The sequence below is a fragment of the Heterocephalus glaber genome, unplaced genomic scaffold, assembly GCF_053883595.1.
Source record: "Heterocephalus glaber isolate CG9 unplaced genomic scaffold, H.glaber_assembly_v1.0 deba00001666, whole genome shotgun sequence".
In the NCBI taxonomy this organism is placed as follows: domain Eukaryota; kingdom Metazoa; phylum Chordata; class Mammalia; order Rodentia; family Bathyergidae; genus Heterocephalus; species Heterocephalus glaber.
In genome coordinates, this window is record NW_028258406.1 from 18,071,532 (window position 1) to 18,095,724 (window position 24,193).

Below are 24,193 nucleotides of genomic sequence, written 5' to 3' on the forward strand. Positions count from 1 at the left end.
ATGGAAAAGAACATGTTTCAAAGTACTTTGATAATCTTCTTGTATATGCCCAGAAAGGCACAGAGGTGGTATAATTCTCAAATCTAAATTTTATTTCTGGGTAAAAATATGACAAAACGGGGAGAGGGAAAACAGGGAAATACAAAAAGGAAAGAAAGATCTAGATCTTGTATTTTGTAAAGTAATGCCCTGTCAGAGATGAATGTCTTTAGAAGCCATTCCATCATCACAAATCCTTACACCATCAACAATGTTAAAATGGAAAAATTGACTAAATATTCTAGCTCAACGTCTTAAAAATCAAAGTCACACACATCTACCTCCTAGGAACTCAAGAACTATCAGGCATGCCAGGAAAGTAACCTTTCATCTAGGGACCCCACAGCCCTCATTTTCCAAGTGACAAAGATCTAAACTCAAATAACAGGATGTAGGGAGATAGGTCTTTCTCAAATGGGAAAGGGATCAAGAGATAGGGGGGAGGATTTAAAAAGAATTAAATTGTGTTGTGCATATGCACCAACTCCCACAAGGAATGTAATCACTATGTACTGCAAACATTACTAATAATAAAAACTGGTCAAGAAAATAATATTAAGCTATTTTCTTTTTTAAAAGATCTAAGCTAGGAGCATGATCCTAAAAGGATAGCAGAATTTAAAGATATTTTTGCCTATATGCCCTTTTTGAAATGGCTTTTATTTATTTCCATCTCTAGTAGGGAAAATCGATCACTTATTCTTCCTGGGTCCTCTTTCATTCTTTTTAAAGAAAACTTAGCTGTCCCTTTCAGGAGATTACTTTGCATATAATTCACCTTTGCCCCACTGGCAAGGCCAGGACTTTCTGTCAAATCCTAAAAGCAACCTCAGGTCAAAGAGCTGCCTGCCAATCACCGGCTGGCTGCTCCCCAAGACTTACAGCAGAGTGTCAGGACCTCTGAGGACAATCCTCTAGCAAATCAGAAATGAGCCTGGATTTGTGTAAATATAAAGCTGGTGCTTGGACCTGAAAGAAACTCAATTGTTTAAAGAACATGTAAGTATGTCCCAGTATGTCCCAGAGTGAACAGCACTGAACAAGGTGTCTCTGTAGCCTGTCTCACCTTTGCTGTATGAACTTAGATAAGTCACATAGCTTCTCTGAACCTCTATTTTTTCCCCCTGGTATAAAGAAATTATCAGGCCACTCTCTTAAATTCTTTCCAGCTTTAATTTCTTCAGTTCACTCATAGTTAATATTCATAGACAATAATCTTCAGCCCACATAAGACTGTGACTGTTATCAATAATAAATTATTGGGAAGGGGACCAAGATGAAGGAAGAGGGAGGAAGGGAAGCAAGTAAAAAGAATTAAGATGTTATGTATAATCATTATGAAGTGCAAACATGTACTAATAAAAATAAACCATCATGGACTGGAAATTCTATTTTCTGAACACATCATATATATTTCTTTTTTTTTGGCTGCCCTTCCTTCATTTGAGGAGGTATTATGGCTTGAACTGTTTGTCCTTAAAAATTCATACACCGAAACCCTAACCCACAGTACCTCAGAATGTGATCCTAATTGGAAATAGGGTCTTACAGATGTAAGATCTTAGTTAAGATGAGATCGTACTAGAGTAGAGTGAGCCTTAATCCAATATACCTGGCATCCTTATCAATATGCTTGGCCATCCTGAAGAGGAGGATTATAGATTCAAGCCCAGCCTGGGTGAATAAATGGCTTAGTGAAACCTGTATCAAAATTTTAAAGGGGGAAAGGGGCTAGAAATGTATCTCAGGGGAAGGCCCTGGGTTCAATTCCCAGTACCACAGAAGGGGCTCCGTGGGATGGATTTGACAGACATGCACACAGAGGAGGGCCATGTGCAGACTGGAGTCAAGGAAGGGCCAGAAGCTGGAGAGGACTGAAGCAGATTTTTCCTAGCACCTCCAGAGGGAGCACAGCCCTGCCAGGACCTCCAGATCAGAATTCTGGCCTCCAGAACCAGAGGAGAATAAATGCCTTTTGTCAAAACCACCAATCAGCACCTCTAGCAACCTCAGGAGATAATATCCAGCACCTCGATTTCCCGGCATCCCCTGGGGTTGAGGCCATGACCCGGGTCCTGGGCACTGCTGATCAAATGCCGGCCATGGCGGGCGATGCAGAGAACTGGAATTGCACAAATCCACCCAGAGGACACACTGTGGAGCAGCAGCTTCTACATGCAGCTTCTAGAGGCAGCAACAACAGAGACTGCAGTAGCAGCCAGCAGGAATCATCAGAGGCATGCTCAGTGCCAACAGCAAGGGCCGCTGTGTCCCGACGGACTGGTTCTGCACCTGACTCTGGGGATGCTCTAGGGTGGGCCTTTGGAGCTTCCACAAGGTACCCAATGCTCCCTCAAAAGTTGCCTTTCTACATCAACAGAGAAACCACCTGTGGTTTGCCTAGAATAGCTCTCAACTCACAGTAGGTCTTTTGTGTTCATCAGGTGGAATAACCGCTGAACTGGCACAAGTGCTATCATACAAATCACATACATTTCTAATACAATGTCAACTTAATGTACATATATTTTGTGACTATCAAAATAATTATTGATATTTAATAAGAATGGCCTTTGTCAGGGTGGTCTGTTTGTTACTTCCACACCCTGAACCTTGGGGCAGGCCTTTCTAGGATCCTGACTTTCACACCTGGGAAGCCCTGGTTTGGAAATGATGAACCAGCAGGTGGAAAACACAGGATTTGAACCCAGGCGTTCTGACTATAATATATGAACAGTGCTCTCTAGTGAAATACTGAAAGGTTTTTTTTTGGGGGGGGGGGTTAAACACATAATAGGAAGGGAAAAGGCAAAGTTTTTTATTGCCAGAGAGTCCAAGTGGTTGAGTATCAGAGTGTTCCATCTCGTTTCCCTTTGGGGTTGCTGTAGGTGATCCAGAAGTCTGTTTTTGAGACTTGTTTACGTGTCTTCTCATTTCCACAGGAGGGGGTGCTTCTGGCACCCACACAGCTCACTTTCTCTGCCCTAGGAGCTTGGGATGGCGGTACAGGAGCTTCCTTCCGGGTGCTGGGACCAGCTCATCTTCCCTGCCCTAGGAGCCTGGGATGGAGGCGGGGAGCTTCCTTCTGGGTGCTGGGACCGGTTGAGCTTCTCTCAGCAAAATTTTTTATTTTGAACTAGTTACACAACAATATTTCAAATTTGCTTGGATGTTCATTTGTCTGGACAAAGTTACATGAGTCCTTCCCTGAAGGAAGAGAACTGGATGAGAATCCTCCTGCTTTTCCAGTAACAGCCCAAAGGAAACTGACAGAAAAAGCTAAATAATTTAGGGTACAAATTAGTCTGGAAACGGCAAAGCTGGGGACTTGATTTATCTGAGAAATTATGTTGTGTCAGCTTGACTTATAAAACCAAATTCATTTTTAAAAGTGTTAGCCATTACAAATCCTGAGACACTTTGTAAAGCTTCTGTTTGACAAATGAGAACAGTTGGGAAAATAAATATGTGCAGTAAAAAGAGCTAAAATATCTTATTCAAAAAATTATGATAACTGTGAAACTAAGTATCAGAACAAATGTCCATCCTCAAGTTGGCAGACATGTCATCATCAGAATCAAAGCATCATTTTTGGCAAAATGTTGGAAAAAGCCCCGGCAATCAGCAACAGTAGCAAATTTTCTGTTGGAGCCTCTAAAGTTAGGATCAAGCGGTGAACTGCGTGTGCCCTACCAGTCACGGGTAGGACTCCTCTTTTGCAACCTCTATTGGTAAAATCAGATGCTTCCCTCCAGGCTTATCCAGAGCCAGGTCAAGTTCTGTTGATTCCTCACCTCTCACACTGAACTTGGGCTACAGCCATTGCAGCTTTTCCCTGGCCTGCTCTGCATGGGCCACATCCCTTCTGTGGGCTTTGGCTTTCTCACAAAGTCCAAGGGCCACCTTCTTTACCCTGTCTGACCTTTGATGGCTATCAGAAGAAGTACTGTTTCTCTTGAAATCCCAGAGAGTTCTCATAGACCTCCTAGATAAGCTGCCATTTGGTTCCTAACCACTTCCTCTCCTATTCTCTTCCCAGCCTCTAGGCTTAGAAACTGACATATCTAAGGCTCAGAAAGGCAAAGGCTTATTTTACAGTTCTAGGTTCAAATGAGGCTCAGAGAAACTGTTTAAGCAAATCTACTAAAGCTAAACATGTACCTGCCCCGTGACCCAGCAATTCTACAACTGACTATATGCACCTGAGAAAAATGTGTGCATATCTCCTACAGAAGGCCTGGGCTCGTGATAGGCAAAATCTGGGCACAATTCAAATGCACATCCATAGTACAAAAGGTAATATGTGAAGATACCACTGTTTATCACATAGAAATGAAAGAATAAACCACTTTTATATTCAGCAATATGGATAAGCATAATATTGAGTGAAAGAAAATAGACACCATAAGCATATACTTCATAATGCCATTAACTGGAAACACAAATTTGTAGTGAAAGAGGCCAGGACAGGGCTTACCTCTGGTTGACAGGACAGGTATTAACTTGAGGAGGAGGGATACTAGGAAATCTTCTGATCCTGTTAATGTTCTGGACATTACTCTAATAGTGACTACATAGGTGTGTGTGTGTGTGTGTGTGTGTGTGTGTGTGTATCAATCAGTAAAAACTCAAAAGATATGTTTCTCGGTATATATTATTTTGTAATATTTACATTATTAATAGTTTATATATTTTTAATTACAGCATTATTTTTTAAATGTTAATTTTGGGGGCTCAGGTCTTCAGTATCAAAACAGTAAGGAGTAAGGGAGATTCCAGGTAGAGGCCTCAGGTCAGCATTACCTGACCTCAGTGTTCAGTATTCAAGAGAGCACCAAGCTACAGACCACAACTGAAATACCTGTGGGTGAACTATGACAGTCACTGCCATCTGCTAAGCACTTTCTAGGTGCTGGGTTCTCCACAGAGCATTTTACCAACATGACCTCACTGAGTAAAACTTTGTGAGTCCACAACTTTATGAGTAGATACTGTTATTATCTCCCTTTTACAGAATAATGACACACCTTGCACAACACTGCCAGTAAGAGACAGTCAGCATTCTAAAGTAGATCCATCTAGAATGGAAGAATGCAATATTTTGGAGGGGACAAAATATTTTCCAGATTCCTCTGCTCTGTGCTTCATATTTCTTAGTAAAAGGTTAATGAAACTTCAGATTCAAACATACCAGGCAAAGCAATTCATACACTGAAATGAAGAGGGTTTTTTTTCTTTTGTAGTACTAGGAATTGAATGCAGGGCTTCACACTGAGCCATACTCCAAGCCCTTTTTGTTTTTTATTTTGAGCCAGAGTTGCACTAAGTTACCCAAGCTTGACTCAAACTTTTGACTCCCATCCCCATCTCAACCTCCCAAGTAGCTGGAATTACAGGTGTATACCGACCATGACTGCATAAAGTGAAGAGTATTTTTAAAGGACAAATCAGACATAGAGTGGCTTCTGCTTTTTCAGCTAGTACTTTTCCTCCCTCTCCTCTGGAAAAGACCCCATGCAACCCACAACCAACAGGAAGGACAGCGGCTCAGCAGAGGCCTATCAGAGTCTCTACCTGAGGACCATGAAGCTCCAGCACTGAAATGAACATAGCAGAGACTGGGGCCAACTCATTGGACAAGGGCCTGTAGCTGACACCTACTCCCTGCTGCCTGCCTTTCCCACACCATACCATTTCTTTCCCTTTTGTAAATAGTCCTAGTGTCTTTCAATAAATCTGGTGCTGGGCCAGGTTTAGCTCAGTGGTTCCGGTGCCTGCCTTGCAAGTGCAAGGTCCAAGTTCAATCCCTGGTACCAAAAAAAATAAAAAATAAATCTGGTGCTATTTGGCTCTTGATTGCAGTCAAAGGAACCCAATTTGAACCAGTTTAAGTGGAAAGAGAAATTTGTTGGAAGGATCTGGGGTATCCCACAAAATTCAAAGGCAAGGATGGAGCTAGCCTCAGGAATAGAATCATACCTGGAGGGAGCCCATAGGGAACCTGGAAGCCCTCTGCATCACTCTGTTCCTCCCCAGGAATCTGCTCTACTCTTCCCTGTAACTGAAGACCAACCTCCTCTGCCCATCTGCATAGTAGAACATGGCCACCACTGCTCCAAGATGTATACCTTCCAACTCATGCACCCAAAAAGAAGCCTTTCTCCAGCTGATAAATCCCAATCTGAAATATTAGAGAAGGAATTGGCTCTCTTCCCCAAAGCAAACAAATGCTGCAGATCAAGGTCATGTAGAAACACAGCAACTCCTACCACAATTGTGTGGATTGATGGGGAAAAAAGAAACTAGTAGACAGGTGATGACAAACAACAACAAGCTGATGGGCATTTACCACATGGCCTAATTTAACCAAACCTTTGACAATAGGAAGAACATCACCTTTGAGATCAAAGGAACTAACTCCATCATTTATCAGATGTGTTATCTTGGGCAAGTTACTTGACTCCTAAGTCTCTGTTCCTCATCTGAAAGTGAGCATAATAACATTTACCTCATGGTGCCATTGCCTTACACACCTAAATGCTGAATAGTTACAACCTTATTTCAGACATTAAAATAATTAGGGGAAGAAGATTAAGACTGTTTTCCTTTGTAATGTTATGAAACCAAGTCCGTTTTGCCTGTTACACAATATACCAATCACTGAAGTGACAGGTTTTGTAAAAGAGGAAGCTTATCAAGAGGCAACTAAGTTTTAAACCTGCCTCTTCGGTGATAGGGTTTAGGGATATTTATGAGAAGTGTGAGAAGACGCGATTAGAGGTTACCTAAGAGTAGATGAAGTAGGTTAAGTCTAGAAGGTTTATTCAGGTTTTCCCTTGGTTTCAGTGCCCCTTGTCTTTGTTTATTCCTCATTCCTGAGGGCTTAGGGTAACAACCACTCTGGCTACTTCCCACTAAATTACAGTGTAGACCTGAGCTAGAAGAACCCACTGTTTATACTCAGTTGGAAATATTTCGGGGGTTTTGGCCAAGGGAAGAACTAAGATTCGAAGACTACTCTTGTTAGGAATTCATGACCAAGGGATGAGCTAAGTTTTAGGTATGAAATATTACCTTTAAAAAGGAGCCAAATGTTTATGCTTCATTATAAACTTTAAGGTAGAGCACAACAGGGAGCCAAAACTGGAAAGTACTCAACTAAATAAAGCATAAAAGGTGTCCTCTTTTCATATATCCTGTAGCTCTGTAGCTCCTTGCTTCCTGTCCAGCCAAGTCGCTCACTCTATCCAGGTGTTTACACAATCAAGAGCAACTTGGTTATCAAGAACTATGTGGGCAGGAAAGTTTTTAAAGACTATCGAACACTCAACCTAAGAACCCTTCCTTCACAACCTCCCTCAGCTTTATTTACTTCTTTGGTAGGATTGACACAAGCAGCAATTCCATTTTGATCACATTTTTTTTTTATCTCACATGCCTGATCCCACCACCCCCAACCTCGGTTCTGAACACCACTGGTCAGCCATCCTGTAGTTAGGTTTTGATTGTCCCAGAACAGACCTTTCTCAGTTGTTGATCTGATCTGGTCCCACGGTGGAGGAGAAGTGATTGATGTTTCATAATCAGTGTCAAAACCCTTTTAGCCACATTTGAGCAACAAAGAATGGTTCTCAGGCTAAGCTCACCTGGAGTCCATTGTTATAAATTCACTTTTCTTTGTTCAGTATGTGATGGGTTTCATCTCAGTGCTCTGGACTAGCATTATTCCATTAGACAAAGTTTACAAAAGAAAACCAAGAAGAGTGAAACAAATCCATAATTTTTTTACAAACATAAATCTAATATGTGCTTGCTTCGGCAGCACATTTACTAAAATTGGAATGATACAGAAAAGATTAGCATGGCCCCTGCGCAAGGATGACACACAAATTCATGAAGCATTCCATATTTTTACATGCTAATTCTTTGTACATAAAATAAAAAATTTAAAAGCTTTCAAAAAATAAATAAATATATATATAAATGAATAAATAAATCTAATATGTATCTTTCAGACTTCCGAGGGTCCTCAAAAAATCCTGAAGTTAGTTCTAGATCAAAAAACCACAGATGACAAAACAAAGAAAACCTAATCCTCTCACAATTTCCTACTAAAAGTAGAATAATGCTCTAAGAAAATTGTCATATAAATATAAGGATCAAACTTCAGCTTTTCACCAATACACTTGAGATAACAAGGTTCAGCCTCTAGACGAACCTACAAATAATTTTCACCCCATTGATCCTACATCAAATCTTTCACAAAACCCATTCCTTTTCCAAAACCCTTCTGTATCTTTCTCAAACCTTTCCCACTTGTCCAAACCCTTACTTTTGTTTACCTTTTCTGCCGAAACACACTCTCAGTCTCTAACTTCCTTTATAAAACATGACTCATTTTCTTCACAACACTGATCTGAAATGCCTGTGGAAGTTTCGAGGCTTTAAACAAAGTTAGCCATTGTCTTTAATTGTCTCCTTGTGATGTCAGACAGTCTCTGCATGGGTATTTTGTTGATCAAAGACACAGATGCTTTTATACTAAACCAAAAGCATTAAATAAGTCTTATTTTTAAATATTTGGGATTTAATTTGCGAACACATTTATTTCTGAGTCAACTTGATACCCTGAAAAGATAATATACAATATACACATACAAAAAAAATACAGATAATAAAATCTTATAGCTTGCATTTAGATGCATTTGCTAGCTTCCAAAAAACTTTTCTCCCCCTTTAGACTATCAATCTTCTAATTACATCTTCCATCACCCTCACTAATTCTTAACCTTAAATTTACCAAAGTCCTTCAAACTTAGCTTGCTTCCTAATCAGAAAACTGACTTTAGGATACAGCCTCTCAAGAGCATTTTCCATGCCCTCCAACCAGAAAATACCTGGAAAAGCCTCCTTAGGGCTTGCTAAAGCTTTTTCTTCCTGTTTAATAAATTATTTCAGACATTTGAGAAAATTTTATAAGGAAATCTTATAAGGTTTCTAGAGTCTATAGATCATTGATTCTGGTTCTAATTGTTCTGTTCACTCTAAGTTTCCAAACATTTCCCCCCTTTGAAAGAAAGAAATGCAAGCATTGAGTTTCTAAGAAATTCCCACCAAGAAAGTGTATGAGTGTGGGTGAGAAAATAGGAAGGCGAGGCCTAGAAGTAATCCACTTGGGACTTTATGAATTGGTCATAGGATGATTAGAAACCTTCAATATGTGAATTATTTCAGTCCTCTGAAAAGAAGGATAATCTAAAGCAGTAGGTTTAAGAACAGAGTGTCTCCAGCTAATGTCTACTAGAGTCCAAGTTTGTGTTTCATTTCACTTCAATTTCCCCTCTGGTATTAATAAAGAGAAAGGGAAAGATCTGCAAAACCTCAGAGAACTCTCATGGGAAGTTAAAGGGATTGTCTTGACAAAGCTTTTTAAAAAGGGAAGGTTTGCTGGGCATGGTGGGGCATGCCTGTAATCCCAGCACTCAGGAGGCTGAGGCAGGAGGATCGCCTTGAGTTGGAAGCCATCCTGGGCAATATATTGAGACTCTGTCTCAAAAAAAAAAAGGGACAGTGGAAGCTACAGCTTCCTGTCTAGAGTAACAAAAGTCGTCATGGTTTACTAACAGAATTGAACCCAGGTCATGGCAGCAAGCACTGAATCCTAACCATTAGGCTGCCAGGGAGCTGCAGGGGCTATAGGAGTAAGATGTGAACAATTTTAAAGAGATCTATATTTTTATTTTACCAATGAATTAATAATATTAATTTCCAAGTCTCAAGCAGAACTGGACCAAAATCTTCAAATGAAGCAGGTCACCTGATAGTGTAGTTTGTTTCTTTTTAAGTCTCATATTGTTTTGCCTTTTCTGAGTGTTAAATGAGTTTAGGAGCTAACTCTGAGATATTTACATTTTAACTAGGATGGGCTGCAATAAACTATCATGCACAAATTCGACAGATTCAAAATAGGCAAGAGTTAAAGTTCCTTTACATGCTAATCCTATAGTTGCAGTTTTAAGATATTCTTAAAATTTTTCTCAAGGAATTTTTAAATTAAGCTTATACACATAAATATATTAATATATAAATTTAAATAGAAGGCAGATGATAGATAAGATAAATAAGATAGATGATAGATAGATAGATAGATAGATAGATAGATAGATAGATAGATGCTCCAAAGTGAATTTACCAGAAAAAAAGAAACCACTTCTGGGGCCAGGGATTTAACTCCATGGTGTCATCACCTGCCTCGAAAGCACCAAGTCCTGGGTTCGATCCCCAATACCAAAAATAAACAAATCACTTCCAAACAAAAGCAGAGTGGTCAAAGGAATCACCGCCAAAGCTATTCTGAGGATTTCTGTGAATAGTTTACCTTCATAGGTTTGAATTAAATTCTGCTCAATGCCATCTCTAGGACCAAATTTTTTCAGGTTGTGGGACTACATAACCTTTGTTCCTTTTCTCCAGCCCCATTGTGATTAAATGTGAGTTAATGGATAAAGATGCTTGTTAGTTTTGGGACACTAGATAAAATCTGTAACAGACCTAAAGTCCCAAAGTAAACTACTCAACTCCTTGTTTGCCCAGAACTGATGTTCCGGACACCACACTCTACAGAACAAGCTGCAAATGTCTGCTGACCATCAATACGTGACAGTCGACCACTAACCTTTGTCCCTTTTCTTTAATTCTATATGTTAACTTCCCCCTCAACCCCCTATAAGAACAGCCTCGGACTCTGAGCCAGTAGCCTCTCTAAGCTACTTTGCTTTGGGAGTGCCGTCTGGACAGACTAAGGTCTGTTTTACTATCCAACTTGTCCGCTGTGTTCCTTCCCGGGTGTTCTTTGCTGCAGTCAGCTCCTCGGAGCGTTTGGTAAGGCCCTTGGTCTTACATTTTGGAGGCACCGCTGGGATCCCCAGGTGTGCTTCACTGCAGTCAGCTCCTCAGAGCGTTTGGTAAGGCCCTCGGTCTTACAAGGTCATTTCTCCTCTGATTCCAAAGAATACTGATGCCAAGATGCCAGGCAGTAGCTGCAACTCATTCAGTTTTGGAGAATACAATCCAATGTCCTGCAGGTGGGGACAAAATTAATATTTCCCATCTCTTCAGAGTTTAGACATTGCTGGTCAGAAGTACATACTTAGGTTACTCATGCTGTAACTAGAACCAGACTTTGGAAACCAAACAAAACCAAGAGAACTTCTGTGAGCCAAGATTCCTTGACCCTTCTCTACCATCAGATATCCCTGAACCAAGACCCTCACAATAAAGTCAAAACCACAGGGAAGAAGGAAATCAAATTTAGTAACTATACCAAAGTTACCCAGTAAGATGTTTTCCAAACCCAGAAACTATTTCTTTATTGCAAAAATGAAATTAAGTCAGCAAGCAGCTCTAAGCTGGGGAAAGTCCTAGGGACAATCCTTGGAACAAGTGGGTCCAGGCAGCTGCTTGTACTCACACCAAGTCACAGGCAAAATGCCTATCTGGACTTTCTTCCCAAATGGCTCACCAAGTTGCTACTGAGCCAGGCTATTTTGCTGAACAGTACATGAATCACTGATATGATGAGTCTTGCAAAAGATAAAAAAGTGTATTCGAAAGGCCGCTAAGTGTAAGGAGAGAGGAATCCTAAGTCTCAAATCCATCTCCTTAAGGAAAGGGCTTGAGGATATTTACAGGAGTCATAAGGAAAGGTAATTAATTGGAGGTTAAGAGCAGGTAAAGCCGGTTAAGTCTAGAGGGTTCAGATTTTCCCTCAGTTTCAATAATGAATGTTTGTTAAAGTGGAGATTTTCCTATACTATGAACCCAGTCAATATGTGACATTTTACTAAGGCTTTTATGCTTTCAAAAACTTATTTTCAAAAAAAATACATGTAAGTTATCTTAGTTCTGTTGCTAGAAAAGTGAGAGGCCAAGAGTGTAACATACCACAGATGCCCAAAGTAGGCCCTCCATGAAACAAGTGGGAGTGAACATGTCTTTCAGATGTTCAGACTTGTTGAATGAGGGACAGTATCTGAGGACATTCAGCAGTGACAAGTGTGAGACCAAAGCGACTCCATTTTGCTAAAATCCACCATTCCCCTAGCCTCTCAAATTAATGGTTAAAATGTGTTTGCTCTGGGACAAAAGATACAATCTGTAACAAACCAAAGTTCCTAAATTAATTACTCAGCCATCTGTTTGCCCAGGAAATAAACATTGGGGGAGGGGGCCTATTTGTAAAACAATCTGTCAATGTGCCGACCATCAGTACATAGTGGTCGTGACCATTATCCATTGTGTCTACTGACTGCCAGTACTTGACAGTCAGCCACTAACCTTTGTCCCTCTTTTCCCTCGTAAAACCTATACGTAATCACCCCTCAACCCCCAATGGGTATACACTTCATGCTTGCTAAATGCCGACCAATCATGTGATTGCTAAATGGAAAATCCCCAAACCTTGCTGTAACTTTAGTAAAAACCCCGCTAATTTGAAATGCGGGGCTCTCAATCTTGACCCGCTGCGTCGGTGACAGTTGAGAGTCCCTGCTCGAGCTTGAATAAACGACCCTCGTGCGCTTGCATCGGAAACAGCTTCCTGGTGGTCTTTGGGGACTTCGCAATCTGGGCACAACACAAGCTATAAGTAAGTTCCAAGAAGATCAAAAATGCTTATCAGACGACAAGGAGAGTCTTCTGGTTGTCAGGGAAGGTAGGTAAGAAGTTTTTCCTTCTTCTCTCTTTTCATAGAGCCAAGAGAATAACTTCTTACTTTAGGAAATCCTGGACTATCTCATACAGGCATCTTTCTAGGGCTGATTTAACATCTTGAACGAACTGGCTTCATGTTACCATATCAAAATGACATTTCCAAAAAACAAAGACAACAGATATTGCCTTTGAATATCATGTGCCAGGGACTTCAGAAAGTGTCTTGTTAAGAGAAAAGACCAGCCTCTTTTTTTTTTTTTTGGTACCAGAGATCAAACTCGGGACCTTGCGTTTGCAAGGCAGGCGGCGGAACCACTGAGCTAAATCCCCAGGCCTAACTAGTCTCTTAAAGTCTATCCACTGACATATTTTGGCTTGGGATTCCCAAGACTCCTCACTTACATCAGTATCTGGGATAATTCCCATTACCTGAGGCTGAATGAAGAAGGCCAAAAAAATTGCTCCATTTACAGTACTTGCTAAAACTTTGTGCTTGTATGTCTGTAACACACAGATTTAGAGTAGCATTTTGTTTATAAAGATTTGTAAAAACAATACACATATAATTAACATCTTATATTGTTCTTTTGGGAGATAATAAATTTATCTGTCACCTAAAATTTTAGTCCACACTTTATGATGTGAAAAGACTCTGCTTCTTTAAACTGTCTTAAATTGACAAAGTGGGTATTTCCTCTTTAGCACCATGGAAAACAGTGGGCTCACATGAATATCATGGAGACTCACCCACCTTGAACAAGAAATGCCTTTACAGTAAGTCCTGCAAATGATGATCTACCTTCCCACTTAATCCTCTCAGATGACATTGAGCAACACAGTAACTTACAAGGTACCTTTGCCTTCACCTGCTTTATTCCTCTTTCTAACCATTGGCACATAATAAGCTTCTGAAGCAAAACAGAACAAACCTGCTTTTTGTATCAAATTAGCCTTTCAAATATGTCACAATCGTCATCGTGCCTATCATATCTTCTTTATACCAAGCTAAACTTTTTCAGTACTCATAGCAAGATTTTTTTTGAAGCCCCTTAACTTCTGGCACATTTTGCTCTAGTCTGTGATCACCTCTTCTGAAACTCCATATTGACAACTGAACTGAACCCAGCATGAGATATGCGGGAGCATTTTGACTGTGGAACACACTATGAGGTTTCTTTAGAGACTACATCACATCAATGGCTACTAATTTTAAAACTTTACAAAATAAACTGTTTCTGTAAGATATGATATTTCATTCACAGCAGAATGCTTTATTTCTATTTTCATTAGTCATATGCATTTAAATTGTTAAATTATAGGCCAGCATAGGAATCTATTGTGAAGGAGCTGATAGCTCTTGCTGGTCAGGAAATGGTTCTTTTGTTGGCAAGCCTGAAAAGTCACAAGAGGGCTTTTATGGATGCAAACTAAAGGCAATGTCCTTTAAATTGAACATTTTATTTGAGAAAGAGGGAGGATAAGAAAGGATGTGGACAGGACTGGAGGAAAAATAATGAGCCATGAAAAAAGGCAAAGTCACATAAAATTACATTTGTTGTGTTAAGTTACATACTGCACCAAAGACTGAATAAAAAAGAAAGAAAAGCACCATTTGATTTTTCTTTTTTAACTTACATACAAAGTAATTGTATGTATTTCTCAAGTACAGTGTGATAACTTGATACATGTAGGCAATGATCAAATCACAGCAACTAGAATGTCATCTCCTTAAGTAAAAACAAACCACTTCTGCTTACCATCTGATTTAAAGATGAAGGACTGCTCAATTGCCTCTTCACCAGATACATGCTTCAAAGACAGATACAGATAGAGATGCTGGCATTCTAATAAAGCTTTGGACAATGGTCCACACAGTCCTGCAGAAGACTTACAAGTGAAAAACATACTCTTGGGAACTACTCTCCAATTCATAAAAAAATCAAAATATTCTCATCCCTTTTTTTCTATTTCTCCATAAACATATCTCAGCCTATTCCACTTCACTCCAGAAAGAATGGCTGCTATCATGAAATCAACCAATAACAAATGCTGGCAGGGCTGTGGGGAAAGAGGAACCCTGCTCCACTGCTGGTGGGAGTGTAGACTGGTGCAACCACTGTGGAAATCAGTATGGAGATACCTCAAAGAACTAGGACTGGAAATCCCATTTGACCCTGCTATTCCACTGCTGGGGATCTTCCCCAAAGAATTAAAAGAATCATACCACAGTGATATATGTGCACCCATGTTCATAGCAGCGCAGTTTGTAATAGCTAAAACTTGGAAACAGCCCAAATGCCCATCAACTGGAGACTGGATAAAGAAAATGTGGTTTTTTTATAAAATGGAGTACTAGTCAGCCATAAAAAATGAGAAATTAGAGACATTTATAGCTAAGTGGATGCACATTGAGGCAATACTCTTAAGTGAAATAAATAGGACCCACATGTGTAAATACCGAATAGTTTCTCTGGTGTGAGAAACTGAAAGTGTAAATAAGGACTAAATGTATAATAGGTCATGTGAAATAGGAAGAAAAGGGGCAAAGGGGAAGGAAGTGGGAGGGCTAAGGGAAAGGATAGAAGGAAATGGGATTAATATGAGAAAATGGAAAAATAGGAACAAAATTTTTGTAAATAGGGAGGGCTGGAGGGGTTGAAGGGAGGGCTGGGCAAGGGTGAAAAACAAGAACCAAGAGAGACTATGTAAAGGTGCAAATTTCCAATGATGAATGTCATTATATTGTATGCCTAAAATGTACCAAGGATTAGAATGAATAATCGATAATGCAAAATAGGAAGAAAAGGTCCAAAGGGGTAGGGGTAGTGGGAGGGGCAGGGGAAAGGAAAGAAGGGAAAGGGAAAAATGATGAGAAATGGAAAAAATGGAAATAAAGTCTTTGTAAATAGGGAAGGGTGGAGGGCGTGAAGGGAGGGCTAGGAATGGGGGAAAAATAAGAACCAAGATGCATTATATAAAGGTACAATTCCCAATGAGAAATGTAATTGTGTTGTATACCTACAATGTACCAATAAAAGAATTTAATACAAAAAAAAACAAACCCTATCTCAGCCATGACTAGTGAAACTATAGATAAAAGGACAAGAACTATTCTTCAAAGAAGGGTACCGGTGTGGCATGAAAATAAAAATGATTGTTACTTGTTGATAAGATATTGTGGACCTTCTGGTATAGGAGAAATATAACTCCCCACCTGTTAGATGTCAAATATGCTGAGTTCATGGTCCCATAACATTGAGGAATGAAATTGTGAATCAAGGAAGAAGTTAGGAGAGTTTTATTGGAAATAAGGAGAGAAGAATAGCTCCTGGATTTTCAGATGTCTTGAATCCTGGGTAGCCACTGAGGCCCTTTGTCAGGGTGATTTATACAGCAAAGTCACAATGTGCGTAAAACATGGGTTGTGGGAAACTAGACATAAGGATCGAGGCCCAGGTGACCTTTCCCATGATCATGAAGGAGGGAACAGCAAGCTGATCCTCCTTTGGCAACATCCCAGCAGGCTGGCACATTGCAAGTTCTAGAGAAGAAGTCAACAACAGCTGAGATCTAGTCTAGAGAAATACTTACCTGGGCATATCTTGCAAATAATGAGAAACAGATGAATTTTCCATTAACCTAATTGTTTACTCTCTTGCCTAAGTTGAATAAAAGCAAGGTGAGACAGACACTCAGGCTTTTTGTCCACCAGAGGCAAGAGCCCCACCACCCCCACCCCCGCCCGCCCCTCATTCAAAATTATCTCAGCATCTTGTCTTTAATCTCCGTTCACACCCCCACCCCACCCGGCCCAGTTAGGCATTCCTAGAAGGCTGGTTGCCTGCAATGGGTCAAACTACAATCATCCTATAGAATTAAAAGTACAGCTGCTTAGCTAATATTGATCCAATAGGAAAATGAGTCATTCCCTTGGGTAAATGGAAAAAACAAAGGCATTTTTTGGGAAGGGGTGGATCTGGATGCTGTAGTCACCCCCCTGGGTGACTGATGCCTACCTGGATTAACTGGACCAGGTGGTGCTAATTACAATATAATCTTGTTATTGTTTTTAAGCAATCACTTAAGTTTGTGCTATAATTGGTTATCACCTGGTCCAATAAAGGCTAGATGGACATAAGTCACCCAGGTGGGTGACTAGAAGCTCCAGACCCATCCCTTCCTAAAGATGAATTTGTTCTTTCCATGTACTCTTGCTATGTGACCTGCTTCCCTATTGGATTAATATTACCTAAGCAGCTATGCTTGTACTCTTACTGGTTGATCATAATTTGACCACATTGTACCCAACTCTTTATTTTTACCCATCCTATGATTTTGCTCTATAAAACATTCTCAGAGAAGTGGGTTTTGTGGCAACCCACTTTCAGGTCCTCTCCTGTCTCTCAGGAGCTATTTCTCAATAGATTTTTCCTACTCTTAACCTCCGTTGTTCCTTAGAATTCATTCTTTGATTTCATGGAGCACAAACTCAGCATATCTGACATCTAGCAGGTTGGGAGTTACATTTTTTCCCTATAACAATACAAATTTCCTCAGGTTATTATTTGGGGAAATACCTTTTCCCTCTCCCAACACACATTCAAAACCACTATTTAACACTTCAAACAAGGAATATTTGAAGTTGCAGAAAAACTTGTATAATATGAATAATTTCAAGAAGTAAAACTAGCATTATTTAGCAAGGACAGTGAAGGTGAATTTATGCTCTATATTCACACTGGGAATATTTGGGTCACCTAGCTAGCTAGTATCTCTTTGTCATACTATTCCCTCCCAAATATCAGTCACTTTCCCCTAGCTGTGTCACATTCACTCTCCTCTGGCATTAATCTTTCTGGCTGTGTGCCTATAACACAGCCCAATACATAAATTTCTTGTGTCCCTGTAGACCCTATGTACTTAAACATATTCCTGGTTACATTTCTGAACTTACGGATTTCAACCCAGTGACATATTAAAATCACTTGGAGAGTTTTTAAAAACTGTTTAGCCACAGCCTTACCGTAACTGAGAGATTCTAATTTAATTGAGGGTCCTAACACCAACAATTCTTAAATTTTTCAGGTGATTATAATCTATAACTAAGGTTAGAAATTATTGTTCTAATGCCACCCCACCACATCTAGAAGATGTGATGCACATCGTCAATAAGAGGTCTTGGGACCAGGGATTTAGCTCAGCGGTTTTGGTGTCTGTTGCGCAAGCACAAGGATCCGAGTTCAATCCTCGATACCAAAAGAAAAAAAAAAAAAAAGGTCTTGTCTTCATCACAGTAGCTTTTTTTTTTTTAATTTTTTTGTCTTTTGGGGGTTTTTTTGTTTTGCTTTGTTTTGGGGGTTTTTTTGGTACCAGGAATCAAACTCAGGACCTTGTGCTTGCAAGGCAGGCACAGTGCCACTGAGCTAAATCCCCAGTCCTTTTAAAAAATTTTATTAGTACATGTTTGCAGTTCAGTTTACAAGAATCATCTTGGTGAGTGGTTACATGTATATACCACAGCTTGTGTCTTTTTCAACACTCTTTCCCTTCCCTCCCCCTCCCTCCCTCCGCCTCCAATTCCTCTATCCTATTTTTTATTCTTGTTGATATTATTAATCTTAGATCATGTTATGGCATATAATGTTTACATCACTTGAGGTTATTAGATTCCTGTGCATGGCATATCTTTATTCTACTTATTTTCCCTTCCCCTTCTCCTCACCCCTTGCACATTTTCCCTTGGACCACTTCCCTATTGCAACAGATCATCTCCCTGTCCCCTTTTATCCATCCTTATTATTCTCTTTGTACTTTTTTCACTCAAATAAGAGATACCAAACAGTATTTAAGCTTGTGTGTCTCATTTATTTCACTCAACATAATATTTTCCAGGTGCATCCATTTTCCTACAAATGTCTCAAATCTGTCATTTTTCATACCAGAGTAATATTGCATTCTATACAGATACCACATTTGCTTTACCCAATCATCTGTTGATGGGTACACAGACTGTTTCCAGTATTTAGCTATTAAACATTGTGCTGCTATAAACATTGGTATGCATGTGTTGCTGCAGTATGACGTCTTAAGCTCTTTGGGAAAGATACCTACCAGGGGGATTGCTGGATTATATGGAATTTCTAATTTCATTTCTTTGAGAAATCACCATACTGATTTCCATAATGGTTGTACTAGTTTACATTCCCACCAACAATGAAGGGGGGGGCCCTTTACATCACAGCCTAGTCAGTATTTTTTTTTGTTTGATTTCTTAATGACTGCTATTCTTTCTGGAGTGAGATGGAATCTTAACATTGTTTTAATTTGCATTTCTCTGATGGCTGGAGATGTTGAACAGTTTTCCATATATTTATTGATTATTTGCATTTCTTACTCCGTGAAGCATTTGTTCATTTCTCTTCCCATTTCTTGACTGGATCTTTAATTTTAGGGGGTTTTTTGGGTTTTGTTCTTGTTTTTTTTTAGTTCTTTGTATATTCTAGATATTATTCTTCTGTCTGAGGAGCAACTGGCAAAATTTTCTTTCCATTCTGTAGGTTGTCTCTTCACTCTACTGATTGATACTTTTGCTGTACAGAAGCTTTTTAGTCTGATATAATCCCATTTGTTGATTCTTGCTTTTATTTCTTATGCAACTGAGGTTCTGTTTACAAAATCTTTTCCTATACTTATGCCGTTAAGTGTTCTATTTTATCTTCTAGGAAGTTTAATATTTCTGTTTTAATGTTTAGATCTTTGATCCATTTTAATTTTAATTTAGTATATGGTGAGAGATAAAGGTCCAGTTTCAATCTTCTGTGCACAAATAACCAGTTTTCCCAGCACCACTTGTTGAATAGGCTGTCTTTGCTCCAACATACACTTTTGGCCCCTTTGTCAAAGATCATATAGCAAATGTGTCAGGAGAAGTTTCTGTATCCTCAATTCTGTTCCATTGATCCATGTATTTGTTTTTGTCCCAGTACCATGCCAATTCTGCCACTATTGCTTTGTAGGATAGCTTGAAGTCAGGTATTGCTATGCCTCCCTGCTTTGCTCTTTGCCCAAAATTGCTTTGGGTATTCTGGGTCTCTTCTGGCTCCATATAATTTTTAGGATTGATTTTTCTAGACCTGTAAAGTATGCTATTGGTATTTTTATTGGAACTGCACTGAATCTGTAGAACACTTTTGGAATTATGGACATTTTGACAATATTGATTCTGCCTATGCAGGAGCAAGGGACATCTTTCCATTTTCTGATGTCCTCTTAAATCTTCTTTTTCAGAATATTATAGTTTTTTTTGTAGAGGGCTTTAATTTCCTGATTAGGTTAATTCCTAGGTATTTCATTATTCTTGAAGCTACTGCGAATGGTATTATTTTCATAATTTCCTTCTCATCCCCTTCATTGTCGGTGTACACAAATGCTAATGATTTTCATGTGTTGATCTTGTATCTTGCTACACTGCTGAAGTTCATTATTAATTCTAAGAGTTTGGTGGAGTTCTTTGAGTCTTCTATGTAGAGTATCACATCATCTGAAAATAATGATAACCCGAGTTCTTCCTTTCCTATATGTATCGCTTTTATTTCTTTCTCTCGCCTAATTGCTCTGGCTAATGTTTCAAGTACTATGTTGAATAGAAGAGGTTATATGGGACATATTTATCTTGTTCCTGATTTTAGGGGAAATGTTTTTAGTTTTTCCCCATATAGTATGATGCTGGCTATTGGTTTGTCATATATAGCTTTTATCGTAGTCAGGTATGGTCCTTCTATAACTGTTTTCTTCAGAGTTTTTAACATGAAAGGGTGTTAGATTCTGTTGAAAGCCTTTTCTGCATCTATTGGAATAATCATATGGGTTTTTTTTTTTACCTTGCTTCTATATATGTAACGTATTACATTTATTGACTTACATAAGTTGAACCATTTTTGCATGTCTGGTTTGAAACCTACTTGATCATGATGTGTGATCTTTTTGATAATGTGCTGCATTTTATTTGCTGATGTCTTTTTGAGGGTTTTAGCGTCCAAGTTTATTGAGGAGATTGGCCTATAGTGTTTTGGTTTTTTTTTAGTTGGATCTTTATCTAAATTTGGGATAAGAGTGGTGATAGTGGCTTCCATAAATGAGTCTGGGACCACTCCATTCCTTTCAATTTCTTTGAAGAGCTTAAGAAGTATTGATGATATAACATCTTTAAAGGTTTTGTAGAATTTAGCAGTGAATCCATCAGGTCCTGGGCTTTTTTTAATTGGTAGGTTCTTTATTACGATGTCAATTTCATTGCTTGTTATTAGGTTGTTAAGCATATTTACGTCTTCTTGGGTTAGTTTTGATAGTTTGCATGTATCTAAGAATCTGTCCATTTCTTCAACATTTGCTAATCTTTTGGAATATAATTTTTTGAAGTCATTACTATGCTCTGGATTTTCAGTGTCTGTTGTGATTTCACCTTTTTCATTTCTAATTGTATTGATGTGAGTCTTCTCACTTTCTCTTGGTATGTCTGGTTAGGTGCTTATCTATTTTATTTATTCTTTCAAAGAACCAGGTCTTCAATTTGTCGATTTTTTTTCTACTTTTTTTTAGTCTCAATTTCATTAATTTCCATTCTCTTCTTTATAATTTCCCTCCTCAGTTTTGGTTTGGGGCTGGTTTGTTGTTGTTTCTTAAGAATCTTAAGACAGTTCATAAGGTTGTTTCTCTATTTCAGCTTGGTCTGTTTTCCTAATGTGAGCATTGCTTGTGATGAATTTTCCTCTTAGAACTGCTTTCATAGTGTCCCAGAGATTTCAATGAATTGTACCATCCTTATCATTAGCTTTCAGAAATTTTTAAAAATTATTTCTTTGATTTCTTCTATGACTCAATGGTTGTTTAGGTTGTTTAATTTTGCAAGAGCTCTTTCCATTTCTGAAATGTCTGCATTGATTTCTATTTTCATTGCTCAGCAGTCTGATAGTAGACATGGGATAATTTCTATTCCTTTATATTTACTTATGAGGCTTTGTAGGCTAATATGTGACCTATTTTGGAAAAAGTACAATATACTCTTGAAAAGAATGTATACTCTGTGGTAGAGGGGTGGAATACTCTGTATAAATTCATTAAGTCTATTTGGTCAAGGGTGTGGTTCAGCTCTGAAATTTCTTTTTTTTTTTTTTTTTTGGATTAAATTCTTTTATTGGTACATTGTAGGTATACAACACAATTGCATTTCTCATTGGGAATTGTACCTTTATATAATGCATCTTGGTTCTTATTTTTCCCCCATTCCTAGCCCTCCCTTCACGCCCTCCACCCTTCCCTATTTACAAAGACTTTATTTCCATTTTTTCTATTTCTCATCATTTTTTCCTTTCCCTTCTTTCCTTTCCCCTGCCCCTCCCACTACCCCTACCCCTTTGGACCTTTTTTTCCTATTTTACATTATCAATTATTCATTCTAATCCTTGGTACATTTTAGGTATACAATATAATGACATTCATCATTGGAAATTTGCACCTTTACATAGTCTCTCTTGGTTCTTATTTTCCACCCTTGCCCAGCCCTCCCTTCAAGCCCTCCATTCCTCCCTATTTACAAAGATTTTGTTCCTATTTTTCCATTTTCTCATATTAATCCCATTCTCTTCTATCCTTTCCCCTAGTCCTCCCACTTCCTTCCCCTTTGCCCCTTTTCTTCCTATTTCACATGACCTATTATACATTTAGTCCTTATTTACACTTTCAGTTTCTCACACCAGAGAAACTATTCGGTATTTACACATGTGGGTCCTATTTATTTCACTTAAGAGTATTGCCTCAATGTGCATCCACTTAGCTATAAATGTCTCTAATTTCTCATTTTTTATGGCTGACTAGTACTCCATTTTATTAAAAACCACATTTTCTTTATCCAGTCTCCAGTTGATGGGCATTTGGGCTGTTTCCAAGTTTTAGCTATTACAAACTGTTCTGCTATGAACATGGGTGCACATATATTACTGTGGTATGATTCTTTTAATTCTTTGGGGAAGATCCCCAGCAGTGGAATAGCGGGGTCAAATGGGACTTCCAGTCCTAGATCTTTGAGGTATCTCCATACTGATTTCCACAGTGGTTGCACCAGTCTACACTCCCACCAGCAGTGGAGCAGGGTTCCTCTTTCCCCACAGCCCCACCAGCTTTTGCTATTGGTTGATTTCATGAGAGCAGCCATTCTTTCTAGAGTGAAGTGGAATCTCAGTGTTGTTTTCATTTGCATCTCTCGAATGACCAGTGAGGTTGAACATTTTTTCATGTATTTATTTGCTATTTCTACTTAATTGTCTGAGAAATGTCTGTTCATTTTAGATGCCCATTTTTGGATTGGGTCTTTAAAATTGGGAGGTCTGATCTTTTTAAGTTCTTTATAGATCTGAGACAGTAGACCTTTGTCTGAGGAAGAGCAGGTGAAGATATTTTCCCACATTGTGGGTTATCTCTTCACACTGCTGGTGGTTTCTCTTGCTGTGCAGAAGCTTTTTAATAAGAAGAGATCCCACTTGTTGATGGTTTGTGCTAGTTCACAGGCAACTGAGGTTTTGTTCATAAAATCTTTTCCTACACCGATGTCTTCAAGGGTTCTACCTAACCTCTGTTCCAACTGGTTCAGAGTTTCTATTTTAATATATAGATCTTTAATCCATTTCGATTTTAGTTTAGTGCATGGTGAGATATACAAGTCTAGTTTTAATCTTTGGCAAGTTGAAGCCCAGTTTTTCCAGCACCATTTATTAAAGAGGCTATCTTTCCTCCAGTGAGGGTGTTTGGCTCCTTTGTCAAAGACGAGATGGCTGAGTGTGTCTGGCGTTGTTTCTGCATCTTCTAATCTGTTCCACTGGTCCTCAAGTCTGTTTCTTTGCCAGTACCATGCTGTTTTTATCACAGTAGCTTTGCAGTATAGTTGCAGGTTGGGGATTGTGATACCCCCTGCCATGTCTCTGTTACCTAGAATTGCTTTTGCTATTCTGGGTCTCTTCTTGCTCCAAATGAATTTTTGGATTTTTTTCTTGAAGTCCATGAAGTATGCTGCTGGGATCTCAATTGGAATTGCATTAAATCTATATGGCAGTTTTGGAAGTATGGCCATTTTCACTATATTAATCCTTCCTTCCCAGGAGCAGGGGATGTCTGTCCATTTTCTGATATCATCTTCAATCTCTCTTTTCAGAATGCCATAGTTTTCAGAGAAGAGGTCTTTGATTTCTTTCGTTAGGATGATTCCTAGGTATTTCAGTTTTTTGGCTGCTATTGTGAAAGGAATTATTTGCCCTATTTCTCTCTCGGTGAGTCTGTCATTCGTGTAAAGGAAACCTATGGATTTTTGTGTTGTTGACCTTGTAACCAGCTACTTGACTGAATTTGGTTATTAAGTCTAGAAAGATTTTTGGTGGAGTTCTTGGGGTCTTCT

The 24,193-nt window shown here is 39.0% G+C and overlaps 1 protein-coding gene and 1 non-coding gene across 2 annotated transcripts in view; one reads left to right on the top strand and one right to left on the bottom strand.

Moving 5' to 3' along the window:
* Sucla2 (succinate-CoA ligase ADP-forming subunit beta) overlaps positions 1-24,193 on the bottom strand; it is a 196,711-nt gene that overhangs the window by 81,647 nt on the left and 90,871 nt on the right. The window lies entirely within an intron of this gene.
* Positions 7,846-7,952, top strand: LOC147822270 (U6 spliceosomal RNA). Its single transcript, XR_015445928.1, has one exon. It is a non-coding gene; the product is annotated as a U6 spliceosomal RNA (small nuclear RNA).